Source organism: Ranitomeya imitator, chromosome 1 (genome assembly GCF_032444005.1).
Source record: "Ranitomeya imitator isolate aRanImi1 chromosome 1, aRanImi1.pri, whole genome shotgun sequence".
Taxonomy (NCBI): domain Eukaryota; kingdom Metazoa; phylum Chordata; class Amphibia; order Anura; family Dendrobatidae; genus Ranitomeya; species Ranitomeya imitator.
The window spans coordinates 557,354,453-557,368,579 of NC_091282.1; the positions used below are offsets into that span (position 1 = coordinate 557,354,453).

Sequence of the window (14,127 nt, forward strand, 5' to 3'; positions counted from 1 at the left end):
ACTAAACCAAAATGGATTTTCCTGGGAAAAATGTAAAGGGACATCCTTTCCAGTGTAAAGACTTGTATATAAGGCAAAATAAATAACCAAAAACAAAAATGCTCCTCCACACCTTAGGCTATGATCACACATAGCGTTTTTGATGCGTTTTTGAACTTTACCATCGCTTTCAACGAAGACAAATGCATTCACTGGGAAATGTCATTTTAACATTTTATAACCTTATCTGGCCATGTGGTGTGTGATACACCATCAGACAGATCCTGTATCATTTATGAAGGATTGACTCTCAAAGTCATGAAGCCTATTTTTATTGGACCATCAGGCAGCCTTTACTATTCTTAAAGGGCCAGTAGTCAGCCCTCACTATTCTTAGAGAGCCATCAGCTGGCTATGCTTTGTTGTTCCCATTATTAAACAGTGGGTCTCCTATACTATTATTGTGTATGCAGTAAGTGGCAGGGCTTCACAAAATTTGGACACACCCCAGTACCCCATTGAAAAGATGTACAGGAGTGCCTACTGAAAACAATCTTACCACTATTACGAACTGGGTCTCCCATACTATTTGCCTATGCAGTGAATGCAAGGCCTGCCTAAAATTTAGACGCAGCCCAATACCCCTTTGAAGAGACATACAGCAGGGCCTCCTGAAAACAATGTTCCCATTATTAGAATGTGGTTCTCCCATACTGTTTGTGTGGGCAGCACGGTGGCGTAGTGGTTAGCACTGCAGCCTTGCAGCGCTGGGGTCCTGGGTTCGAATCCCACCCGGGACAACATCTGCAAAGAGTTTGTATGTTCTCTCTGTGTTTGCGTGGGTTTCCTCCGGGCACTCCGGTTTCCTCCCACATTCCAAAGACATACTGATAGGGATTCTAGATTGTGAGCTCCATCGGGGACAGTGATGATAATGTGTGCAAAATGTAAAGCGCTGCGGAATATGATAGCGCTATATAAAAATAAAGATTATTAATAAAGATTATTACTGTTTGCCTATGCAGTGAATGCAAGGCCTGCCTAAATTTTAGACCCAGCCTAATACCCTTTTGAAGAGACGTACAAGTGGGCCTCCTGAAAACAATGTTCCCATTATTAGGAAGTGAGTCTCCCACACAGTTTGCCTATGCAGTGAATGCAAGAGCTGTCATCCACACAGTGTCCAGCATCATGTTCCTGAGCAGGCGTACATCTCCCTGTCCTGTCGAGGCAGAGCAAACTACTACAGTGTGCATGCGCAGGGAAAGGAGAAAGAGCAAAGGCACATAGGCACTGGAGTACTTTACTCTGCCCTTGACAGGGCAGATAGAAGTATGCCTGCACGGTAGCGAGATGCTGTGTGCAGGACATGAGTCGCCCGCCAGGGCCTACAGGTTACTCGGTACCAAGTCTGGTCATCGTTAAAGGGGTGGTCATGGTGGCAACAACCCGGTCCATGGCCCTGGGTGCTCAAGTAAAAGGGATAGTTTTTAAAGGGAGTTGTAAAGCAATAAAAATTCATGATGCCACCTGTGGAACTTGGTCTGGGGTGACTGACGCTGCTAAAAGGGGTCCTCTGGGTGTGATGGTAAGGCAGTAAGATGGTATCGCTTCCCACAGGTGAGGCTGGGTCCTCAGGGCTCCCAGTGTGCTGGGCAGGGATGGTGTGATGGATGCCGGCAAATAAATGGAGGACACAGGGTTGTAACATCTTTACCTGGTTTACTGGTTGAATCAGGCCACAGTCCAGGGTACCAGCAACAGGTGGTGATGTGGTCCGGCCGGCCTGGAGGCAACGGTGGATCCCTCTCCCAGGTGAGGTCCATAAGCCTTCCTGTTTGCACTCGTATGTGAGGCCCCTGCTGCCTGTGGCTCCCTGACAAAGTCCTCTCTCTCCTGTCCTGGGACAGTTACCCATATGGTGGGCAGGGCGAGTCTTTTTATAGGGTCTCTATCATGACCCGGTCTCTTCTTGTACTGCTTCACCTTCGGGTGTAAGTGCGGGCAAATTACTTAAAATCCTTTGCCCTCCGGTTCTGCTGTGCGACCTGGAGTACAACACAGCCTTGGGCTCCCGATGCCTGGTTCCTGCACTTTGGCTCAGAGGGTGCCCTGTCACAGTTCCCCTCTAAGCCCTTTCCTTCTCCTTTGCTCCTTTCCTCAGATGCTCACTAACATTCCAACCCTACAGGTTATCTTCTTTCTGGAGCTGCAGCTCACATGTAGCTGCACGGCGTCACTCTCTGCTCTGCTCTTCTTTCCTTCATTGTCTGCTCCAAAACTCCCTAACTCATCCTCCAGACCAGAATACATATACAGTTAGGTCCATATATATTTGGACAAAGACAACATTTTTCTAATTTTGGCTATAGACATTACCACAATAAATTTTAAACAAAACAATTCAGATGCAGTTGAAGTTCAGACTTTCAGCTTTCATTTGAGGGTATCCACATTAAAATTGGATGAAGGGTTTAGGAGTTTCAGCTCCTTAACATGTGCCACCCTGTTTTTAAAGGGACCAAAAGTAATTGGACAATTGACTCCAAGGCAATTTCATGGACAGATGTGGGCAATCCCTTCGTTATGTCATTCTCAATTAAGCAGATAAAAGGCCTGGAGTTGATTTGAGGTGTGGTGCTTGCATTTGGAAGGTTTTGCTGTGAAGTAAACATGCGGTCAAAGGAGCTCTCCATGCAGGTGAAACAAGCCATCCTTAAGCTGCAACAGAAAAAAAACATCGGAGAAATTGCTACAATATTATGAGTGGCAAAATCTACAGTTTGGTACATCCTGAGAAAGAAAGAAAGCACTGGTGAACTCGTCAATGCAAAAAGACCTGGGCGCCCACGGAAGGCAACAGTGGTGGATGATCGCAGAATAATCTCCATGGTGAAGAGAAACCCTTTCACAACAGCCAACCAAGTGAACAACACTCTCCAGGAGGTAGGCGTATCAATATCCAAATCTACCATAAAGAGAAGACTGCATGAAAGTAAATACAGAGGGTTCACTGCATGGTGCAAGCCACTCGTAAGCATCAAGAATAAAAAAGCTAGACTGGACTTTGCTAAAAAAAAATCTAAAAAAGCCAGCACAGTTCTGGAATAACATTCTTTGGACAAATGAAACCAAGATCAACCTGTGTGCTCAGATCCAGCCAAATGCAGCAAAACTGATTGGTCGTCGTTTCATACTACAGATGGACAATGACCCAAAACATAAAGACAAAGCAACCCAGGAGTTTAGTAAAGCAAAGAAGTGGAATATGCTTGAATGGCCAAGTCAGTCACCTGATCTCAACCCAATTGAGCATGCATTTCACTTGCTAAAGACTGAACTTCAGACAGAAAGGCCCACAACAAACAGAAACTGAAAACCACCGCGGTGAAGGCCTAGCAGAGCATCAAAAATGAGGAAACACAGCATCTGGTGATGTCCATGCGTTCAAGACTTCAGGCAGTCATTGCCAATAAAGGGTTTTCAAACAAGTACTAAAAATGAACATTTTAGTTAAAATTATTCAATCTGTCAAATTACTTTTGGTCACTTTAAAAACAGGGTGGCACATGTTAAGGAGCTGAAACTCCTGAACCCTTCATCCAATTTAAATGTGGATACCCTCAAATGAAAACTGAAAGTCTGATCTTCAACTGCATCTGAATTGTTTTCTTTAAAATTCATTGTGGTAATGTCTATAACCAAAATTAGAAAAATGTTGTCTCTGTCCAAATATATATGGACCCAACTCTATCTGGGGGAAGCTCCCCTGAATTCGGGTTCAGAGCTCCCCCTTCTGTCCTGGATTCAGAATGTGTTGAATGTAGGTGCTTTACCTGGTAAAGGGAATCCTCCTTGCCTCCAAGCATGATATCACCCTCCCCGAAAGGAAGGCAATATCACCGTAACGACTGGTTACCTGGGGTGTTACACTCCCCCCACCCCTCCCACCCAACCCCCCGCCCACCCCCCCCCCGTTAGCTCCAGTACTCCCGGACAGGGAAAAAAAAAACAACAATACAAGTTAAAGATGCAAACATTATTGGACATGCATGTCAACAGGTTTAACAGGTTAAATTTAGGTTTCACTTTATGGGAGGTACTGTTCTTAAAACGTTATATAACTTATAATTACAAAAGTATAGATAGATGAAAAATGCAAACATTTTAATATAAGGTGTCCTGGTGCACCAATAATAGCAATGATGCGTGACATTAATGCATCACACTAAAAAATGCAATATCACCTAGTCTGTGCTCTCTGCAATTGGGGTGCAAAAGTCCTTGGAGATCCATGACTTGTTCATGTTAATGAGAGTTAAGCAGTCTACATTTTCAGGGGACAGCCAGCTGCGCTTATCCATCAGGACATCACTAGCAGCACTGAAGACACTTTCTGAAACAACGCTGGCTGCCGGGCACAATAAAAACCTTCAAGGTGTGTGAGATGAGCTCAGGCCACTCATCAATTTTGGAAGACCAAAATGTGAAAGGGTCCAAACCCTCCCTGATGGTATTGAGATTTACTTCTAGATACTCCTGCACCATCCTCTCTATTCGTCAACCACGTGTAAGACTTGGACTCTGTTGTGCACGTGCATGAGTTGATCTACAAAAAGTGTCAAAGGACTCACAGAAATTGCTTCTTCCACTTCCACCACTGCTGCTGCTAACGTTTTGGCGTAGATGAATTGATATGCCAGAAGTTTGAAGACTACAGATGCGATGCGATCTTTGTGCTTCACTGCTGTCTTTGGGAAATGCTCTCTTAAGGTTGTATAAAAAGCGTATTTCGATACTCCAGCATTTGCAGGCCCCTTTCTAGGGCGGGAATCATCTGGCAAAATTTGGTTTTATAACATTACTGTAATAAAGTCGCAACACAGTAACAGCATTATTCCTAATCATAACTATACGGGGATGATGATGCAGATAGTGAAGCAAGAAGGCACTCATATGTCGAGCTCTACCATGCTGTGATGGTGGCTGGGTAACAATGACGCTCTTTTCTTCCATCCTCTCCCGACAACCAAGAACAACAGAGACGGGAGGATTATCCTTTTCATCTGACAGTTGCTCGTCCATCACCTCTTCTTCCTCCATTTGTTCCTCGGATTTTGCACCTTCGATAACAGTTTGTATGTTATCACCAGCCACCCTCGATCACAGTAAGTCACCCTCCCTTGGCACCCACCTGTGTGAGGACAGTCTTGAACTTAGAGACAATGTTATCCCTTCTGCATCCTCCTCTGCTTCCTGGTCTTCTTCTGGGAACACAATCTCCTCCCACAGGCTATTCAAAGTCTGCTCCAGCATATTGATGACCGGAATAGTGATGCTGATGATGACTTTGTCAGCGCTAACCAACCTATTAGCCATTTTGAAACTGTGAAGAAGGGTACAGAGGTCCTTATTCTGTGCCCACTCTGTGAGCGTGATATGCGCCACATCCATACTGCGTTGGCCCAGGCTATGCTATGTGAAGCAGCACCTGTCCTCACAGCCACCAGAGTCACCCATTGCCCAGTCAGCGAGATGTAACGCCCTTGGCCATGCTTACTCGTCCAAGTGTCTGTGGTGAAATGCTGCCTTGCAGACAGAGATTTTGTCCAGGAACGGGTGATGTTGTCTTTGACATGCACATCTTTCTTAGAAAAGTAATGGCAACAGGGTAATTGTTACTGGGAGACTGCGACGGCCATCAGCTTTCAGAAACCATGTGTATCTAGCAGGCAGAAATGCAGCATTTCCGTGGTCAACAAATTGGAGATTGGTGGAGTTCAACCTCTTAGCTTTGTCATGCTTAGGAGAGAACAATATTTTCCGTGACCACAACTGCGGAACCATGGGCTGGCTGCAGTGCTGTGAGAGGGCAGAGTACAGTGAATCGAACAAACTGATGGACCATGAGAGAGGTGCATGCAGAGATGTTACTATGGATTTAGAAACTTGTGGTGTGACCATTCTCTGAGAGCGGTCAAACACAGCAGGCATGTCCACTTCTGTTACAGCTGAAGGTGGCCTTTCAGTCAGCGTGACTGGAGTGGGTAAAGAACCTGAGATTCTGCAGTTGGAGACCTGCATCTCAATAGTTGGCACGATAACGGAGGAAGGAGCAGCAGATGTGATTGATGGGACGGCTGATGGTTGTTGAGGTCCGCTGGTCTGCATTTTTGTGCAGTGGGATTCCCACAGTAAAGCATGTTGATTGCACATGTGAAGGTTCATACATGTAGTAGTCAAATTATTGAACTTTTTACCTCGACTCTTTTTTTGCTGCAAAGTTGGCAGATTACGTGATTTGGTTCATCCTTTGCAGTGTCAAGAAAGGCCCAGGCTAGGCAACCCTTGTCACCCATGAGACCTGCAGATCTGCGGACTCTGCTGGTTAGAGGCAGGGCCGCCATCAGGGCATGACAGCCGTGACTGGCGTATGGGGCCCGGTGAGCAGAGGGGGCCCGCATCGGGCACACTATTGACGTGCGGGCCCGCGCCCGCACGTCAATAGTTAACAGCCGCCAGCCAGTCTGAGGCTGGCGGCTAAATAGGGCCGCAGTGCGCACTCGCCGGCGTCGCCGGCGTCTGACGTCATTGTCAGCCGCCGGGCCCGGCGGCGAGTGCGTCTGTGTGGAGCCTGGAGAGGGAGCTTCACCCGGCGCTGGAGCTTGGCCAGGTAAGAAGTTGTGTTTTTTTTTTTCTTTGAGAGCTGCTGCGATCCAGGGGGGCCCGGGGGGCAGAAATGCTGGACACACAGGGGCAGAATGGTGGACACAGTGGGGCAGAATGCTGGACACACAGGGGCAGAAATGCCGGACACAGTGGGGCAGAAATGCTGGACACAGTGGGGCAGAATGGTGGACACACAGGGGCAGAAATGCTGGACACAGTGGGGCAGAAATGCTGGACACAGTGGGGCAGAATGGTGGACACAGTGGGGCAGAATGCTGGACACACAGGGGCAGAAATGCCAGACACAGTGGGGCAGAATGGTGGACACAGTGGGGCAGAATGCTGGACACAGTGGGGCAGAATGCTGGACACAGTGGGGCAGAAATGCTGGACACAGTGGGGCAGAAATGCTGGACACAGTGGGACAGAATGGTGGACACACAGGGGCAGAATGGTGGACACACAGGGGCAGAATGGTGGACACAGTGGGGCAGAATGCTGGACACAGTGACACAGGGGCAGAAATGCCGGACACAGTGGGGCAGAATGGTGGACACAGTGGGGCAGAATGCTGGACACAGTGGGGCAGAATGCTGGACACACAGTGGGGCAGAATGTTGGACACAGTGGGGCAGAATGCTGGACACAGTGGGGCAGAATGCTGGACACAGTGGGGCAGAAATGCTGGATACAGTGACAGGGGCAGAATGCTGGACACAGTGACAGGTGCAGAATGCTGGACACAGGGGCAGACTGTGAGACCCAGGGGCAGAATGCGAGATACGGGGCATGATTGGAGACACGGGGCAGGATGAAAGACATGGGGGCATGACTGGAGACAGATGGGGCAGGATTGGAGACAGATGGGGCAGAATGGAGACACAGGGGGCATGATTGGAGACAAGTGTCAGGATTGCAGACATGGGGGCATGGTTGGAGACATAGGGGGCAGAATGGAGACATGGGGCATGATTGGAGACACTGGGGGCAGAATTGGAGACAGATCGTGCAGGATCATGGGGCAGGATGGATATGATGGAGACAGATGGGGCAGGATGGAGAGATCACATGGGGCGATCATATGGGGCAGGATAAGGAGATCATATGGGGCAGAATGGATACTCATGAGGGCAGGATGGGAGAATATCCGGCTGATGCCAGGAATGAGACACACGGGGCCAGGCTGGGTGATATTATTAATACCATAGGGGCTAATTTAGGGATATTATTACTGCAGTGATGTATTTATTTTATTTTTTGAGTATACTGTTTTAAATGGGGGGCGGTCCTGTTACTGTATAGAGTGATACTATGTCGCCTTCTTCATGTGGTGTAATGTAGAAGTTGTGAAAAATTAAGTAATGTGTTCTGCAAGCGGAGCTCGAGATAACTGTGTTATTTCCTGCAGAGAGAAGTCCTGGCTGGATGAAATGATGGCGGTCTGTGCTGGATGAAAGATGAAGGACTTCACCTAGAGACGTCACTGGTGAGTCAGTGTGTTACCTATACACTGACACTATACACTGTATACAGAGCTCCTGTGTATAATTTCACTAGTGATCACTATATTATCTGTACACAGACACTGCATACTAATTACAGATCTCCTGTGTATAATGGCACTTATGGTGATAGTATGGTGCTTTTTTTAAAAATTACTGATCAGAATTGTAGTATTCAGTCACTATGTGGTGGTAATATGTGGTCTGGTCATGGTGTTGTGGTATTTGTTCCTTGTATGTGATATTATTCGATCACTGTGGTGGTAATATTTGGTCTGGTCATGGTGTTGTGGTATTTGTTCCTTGTATGTGATATTATTCGATCACTGTGGTGGTAATATGTGGTCTGGTCATGGTGTTGTGGTATTTGTTCCTTGTATGTGATATTATTCGATCACTGTGGTGGTAATATGTCATCTGGTCATGGTGTTGTGGTATTTGTTCCTTCTATGTGATATTATTGGGCATTTTAAAAATTGAAAAATAAATAAGAATATACCTAAATTGTATTGCATATTTTAACAAATATTTAATAGGTTACAGCAGAGTAGGGCCCGGCCAAAAGTGTCTACCGTGTTATGGTGGCGGCTTAAAAAATCTTTTGGCCAAAACAAAGGCTGCCTGCTATATGTGTGATCTGGTGATGGGAACTGTTAATGTGTGATTGGTGAGAAGTGGAGTTTTTCCAAGAGAGAGTGGTGGAACTGTGGACAGTTCGAGGGGTGGAGCCTGGAGGCGGGGCTGGGGTGGAGCCTGGGCGGAGTCTCAAGGGGGCCCCGAAAATTTTGCCAGTATGGGGCCCCGAAATTTCTAGTGGCAGCCCTGGTTAGAGGCACAGTTGTGGCTGATGTTACATTACTCGTCGTGGCTGCCTCACTACCTGTCTGTGACATATGGTGCAACGTAACCTCCACCTCAGATTACCTACTCAGCTGTGTGCCTCTATGTTCACACCAACTGGGATCTAACTCCTCATCTTCATCATCCTCTGTGTTATCACAATTCTTGCCATTGGAGTCACCCTCCTCCTCTTCTTGCCCTGACAGCACAGTACAGTCCGCTTGAGCCTCAGAAATGGAGTCTCATTAGTATCAGCTCCCCCCTCCGGGGATAACGTCTGATGATGAGGATCAGGATGCTGTTTGGACTATACTTCGTCATGCCCCGGATCCAAGCTAAAAAAAATTTGATGATCGGTGCAGATTTCCTACTCTTGACTCTGCGAAGTTTTTGAGTACACTTCTGATGAACATGGTATAGAATGTGTGAGGAACTCTTCAGACTCACCCATCTGTGGTTCCGTACAGTCAGTTGAATGGTTGGATAGTTGGAACATGGAGGGAAGCAAGGGGAATTTTGTTGCCACATCTGTGCACTGTACTGGGTGTGATGTTGAGGTGGAGGAAGAGGAGGAAAAGGAGGAGAGGCCTCTTGAAGCTGCACTTGCCATCCACTCAAGTACATGCTCCTTATGGGTATCAATGACAAGACGTACCGCTGTGCATCTGCCAAAGAAAGGTAGTTGTGCAGCCTGTCCAGTAACATAAGTTGTCAGTTGTCTTTACATAGGACGTGACGTTGCTTCACTAGTGCTTTCATAAACATTACACCTACCCCATGTACACCTTGAAAATCAATCCTAATTCCCCTTCCTCCACGGCCTCGCTTTTTCCCCGTCATGTTGCTCAGATAGTGTGGTAGGAGCACATTATAGCAGCAAAATATTAGATTTTAAACTTTGCATCACTTATGCAAACAGCTAAATTTCAGCGACAGCAAATTCAAAGTTGAAATATGGCATGCTGTATCGTGTTGGTCACAGAAAAAATAATTGTTTGAGTGTTGATCAGGCCTGTGGATGGCCCCCCAAGGGCCGTGGGATACTCGATAACGGGTCCTGCGGTTGACAGGGGGATGTCACGGTGGCTGACCCAATCCATGGCCCTGGGACGTCCGTATAAAAGGGAAAGGTCTTTAAAGGGGAAATGTTCATGACGCCACCTGTGGTATTCGGTCAGGGTGACCGACGCTGCTTTAAGTGGTCCGCTGGGGTGATGTTATAGCAGCTAGATGGTATACCTTCCCACAGGTGAAGTGTATCCCAGGGCTTACCGGTGTGTAGATGGTGAATGATGAATGGCGCAGTGAAGAACAAGGACACAAGGTTGCAGTTTCTTTACCTTTACTGAAGACTTCAGCATCCACAGTCCAGGGCATCAGATCACAGGGCAGGCAGAGTCCAGACGGTTTGGAGGCAAGTCCAGAGTTCCCTTATCCAGGTGGAAATCAGTAGCCTTCCTTTGCGTGTGGTGGTGTAGTCCCTTACTGCCTATGGCTTCGCATAAGGGTCTCACAGATGCGATGTTTCGCTCTCACTGTCCCCCATATAGGATAGGACAAAACCCATATGACTGGTGACTTGAGCCTGTTTATAGGGTCTCTTAGATAACCCGGATCTGTAGGTGTCACCATGTCACCTGGGTGTAGGTGTGGACAGGTATCCTGCAATTAGCTGTCCTGCCGGTCTCAGAAATAAGCCGTAGAGGTCCTTACTCCCTCGGTGTTCCGGATACTGGGATGATGCACCTCAGAAGGAGACAGCTTGAGCGGGGCTGGTCCCCTTCTGGTATCCTCTCCTTTGCTTCAACTTCCTTCACACTCGCTGCAATACAATTCAGCCTTTCAATGTCACTTTCTGGGAGCTGCAGCTCTGAGGGCATGCACAGCTCCTTTGACCCTCTGTCCTCCTCAGACTCTGGTCTGGAACTCCCTCCAGAACTCCTGTCTGGAGCTCTGTCAGGAACTAACTCCTGTCTGGATCTGACTCACTTTCCCTACAGACTACCAGTTACATATATGTGGGGAGTGACCTAATAAATAGGAGCAGAAGCTCCCCCTGGTGGCCTGGAGTGTGAAATGTGTTGCATGTTTGTGATACCTAGATGCAGTTATCCTTCTTTGCCTCCAAACGTAGCATCACTCTCCCCGAGAGGAAAGCAATACCACTACGGCGACCAGGACCCTGGGGCGCCGCACCTGTATGACAAAGAAGATATGCTGCAAACAATTTTAAAGTCAGGTCCCTTACTGTATGACACTAGGAACAGAAGAATTTTTGTGGCCTCTAGATCAGGCCTCTGTAACACACTAGATGCTACAAACTATTTTAAAGTCAGGTCCCTTACTGTATGACATTAATAACAAAAGACTTTTGTGGCCTATAGATCAGGCCTCTAAAACACACTAGATGCTACAAGCTATTTTAAAGTAAAACAAGACCATAAAGGGCCACATCCATATAGAGGTGCCACAAAGACTACTCCCTATGTGGTTGTCTTACTGATACACCTAGTGGACACTCTCACTTAATACATATCAACAAAAAGAGAAATAGGAGTGATACGTTCAATTGTATAAAAAGGTATAACTTTATTAATCCATACAAATCAGACATTACAGACTAGGATCAGGTAGTAATGGCTACCAGTGTCCAGACATTTCAACACTATGCTACAAATAAAGTGCTTAGTGCATGAGAAAGTACACTGGGGGAATGTATATTTAAGGCCAATGTATTCCAGAGATCTTTGTAGATGGGCGCAAAATCAATGGAGCATATATCACCCCCTTATTAGCATTGCTTACCCATAGTATAAAAGAGTCCGGACATGTGCCACGCCGACACCGATGTGCATTTTGCCTTTCTTTTTCAAGGTGTCTTTTTCAAGTTAAATGGGAGGTCATGGTGGCGGCGACCTGGTCCGTGGCCCTGGGCGCACAAGTAAAAGGGGAACAGTCTTTAAAGGGGATGTGAAAATAATAAAAGTTTGTGACACCACCTGTGGTTCTCGGTCAAGAGTGACCGACGCTGCTTAAAGGGGTCCTCTGGGGGTGATGCTGCTGCAGCAAAGATGGTTTAACTTCCCACAGGTGAAGTGGGGTCCCCAGGGCTGCCAGTGTGTTTGGCCAGAATAGTTTGGAGCCAGAATAAATGAACAACACGGGGTTGCAATGTCTTTACCTGGTTTACTGTTAGCAGTCAGTTTCAGTCCAGGGTACTGGCAACAGGTGACAGTGGAGTCCAAGCAGCCTGGGAATGGATTGAATCCCCTTGGTCAGGTCAGATTGGGAGCCTTCCACTATACACTGAATATTAGTCCCTTGTTGCCTGCGGCTTTCTGGCAAGGTACTCTTTCTCCCTTGTCCTGGGACAGTACCTGCATGGGAGGTAACTCCAGCCGTTTCCTTGGGGTCTCTATTCACGGTGACTCTGGGTTCTGATTGCTGCTCTACCTCAGGTGTAATGTGGGCAAGTCCTTTTAAGATTCCTGTCCTCTGGTTCTGCCATGGGACTTGCAGTTCCTCACAGCCTCAGGCTTCCGGTGCCCAGTTTCTGTGCTTTAGCTTAGAGGGAGCCCACTCTCAGCTCTCCTCTAACTCCTGACTTCTCCTGTGCTAATTCTCTGTTCCTTGTCTCCACCAGACTAACTAAACTCCTCCTCCAGACCAGAATGTATATTATCTAGGCAAGGTCCCCTGAAAACCGGGTTCAGAGCTCCCCCTTCTGGCCTGGAGTCAGAATGTGTTGAATGTACAGCTTGCCTGCCAAAGGGATTCTCCTAGTTTCCAAGCATGGCATCACCCTCCCCGAGAGGAAGGCAATACCACTGTGGTACCTGAACCCCTGGGGTGCCACTCAAATATTTTCCCGTACTTTTACAGAATGTTGTTTTATAAAATCTTGCTCGGGTTTCTGATTACGAATCTGAAAGTGCCATGTTCGTGCTGAATTAATGTTTAGCGATTGTTTCCTGAACAAATTCTCTCATCATTATTCTTGATAACCAGCATTTTTGAAGCTGACAACTTAGGGTTGCAACCCCAGCAGTGAGTTTTGAGTTTTGCCGGGATGGTTATCAAAAATACAGGGGAACCCACTTTAGTTTTTTTTTAAATTATTTATTTACAGAACAGGAGCCGGCTAATGAATACATCGATCAGCCACTCCTGCTTTCACTGTTAGTAGTGGCAGCAGGTGTAGGATGATGGAAGCTGTAGTGCCATCCACTGACACCAGTGACCAGAGGTAAACTTTATACCTCCGATCACAGCTGAGCTCTCACGTTGTCTTTTGACAGTGTGGGAACTGCAGCTCTCTGACCGGCGGGGATAATTTCATCGCCGATCAGAAGCGGTGTTTGCCGCTTGACAAACACCCGGTGTTCGGGCAGCTGAACCCGAACAGTAACATGTTCGGTATCTGTGCCCAAACAGTAGGTGTTTATTACGGATGGCAAACTTTACTGCTCGGTTTCACCCATCTCTAAATCTGACTTTAAAATAGTTTGTTGCATCTAGTGTGTTATAGAGGCCTGATCCAGAGGCCACCAATAAACTCTTCTGTTCCTAGTGTCATACAGTTGGATGATCTGACTTTAAAATATTTTGTAGTATCTAGCGTGTTATAGAGGCCTGATCCAGGGACCACCAAAAAAATTCTTCTGTTCCTCCAATCATACAGCAGGGGACTGGACTTTAAAATAGTTTGTAGCATCTAGTGTGTTATAGAGGCCTGATACAGAGGCCAAAAAAATGCTTGTGTTCCTAACGTCATACAATAGGCAACATCTGACTTTCAATTTGTTTGTAGCATATCTTTTTTGTCATACAGGCTTCATCCACACTCAAACAATTCTTTCTTCTGTGACTAAAGCGATACAGCATGCCATAGTTCATCATGGAATTTACTGCCGCTAATATTCAGCTGTTTGCATAGGTGGTGCAGAGTTTAAAATCTATTTTTTGTTGCAAAAACTGTGCTCCTACCACACTATCTGAGCAACATGACTGGGAAAAAGCGAGGCCGTGGTGGAAGGGGGATTAGATTTGGTTTTTGAGGTGTATGTGAGGTAGGTGGTAATGTTTGTGAAAGCACTAGTGAACCAACAAAGTCACATTCTATGCAAAGACAGCTGAC

General features: G+C 46.8%; 1 protein-coding gene across 1 annotated transcript in view; it reads right to left on the minus strand.

Annotated features, from left to right (window-relative positions):
• Window positions 1-14,127, minus strand: part of JAK3 (Janus kinase 3) — a 475,730-nt gene that overhangs the window by 389,447 nt on the left and 72,156 nt on the right. The window lies entirely within an intron of this gene.